Here is a 286-nt window from a genome sequence, read left to right as displayed (position 1 = left end):
CTAGTCGATGCATGCATTCTAGTACCTCTGCACGTGGTCACCAGGTGAGCCCCGAACGCTTCCCGGAGCTGGAGGCAGCGGTGTCCCAGCCTGGGCAGCAGCTGCTGACTCGGGCGCTGCCCGGGTTTCCGGGACCAGGGCCGGCGAGGCGAGGCCCGGCGGCGGGATGGGAGGATGTGGGCGGGGCTCCCATCCCAGAAAGGGAGGCGACCGAGGGAGGAGGGAAGAAGGGAGGGGCTGCCGGGGAAGAGGAGGAGGAAGGAAAGAAAGAAAGAGAGAGAGAGAG

Source organism: Lipotes vexillifer, unplaced genomic scaffold (genome assembly GCF_000442215.2).
Source record: "Lipotes vexillifer unplaced genomic scaffold, Lipotes_vexillifer_v1.1 scaffold43, whole genome shotgun sequence".
Classification (NCBI taxonomy): domain Eukaryota; kingdom Metazoa; phylum Chordata; class Mammalia; order Artiodactyla; family Lipotidae; genus Lipotes; species Lipotes vexillifer.
This window is presented reverse-complemented; position numbering follows the sequence as displayed.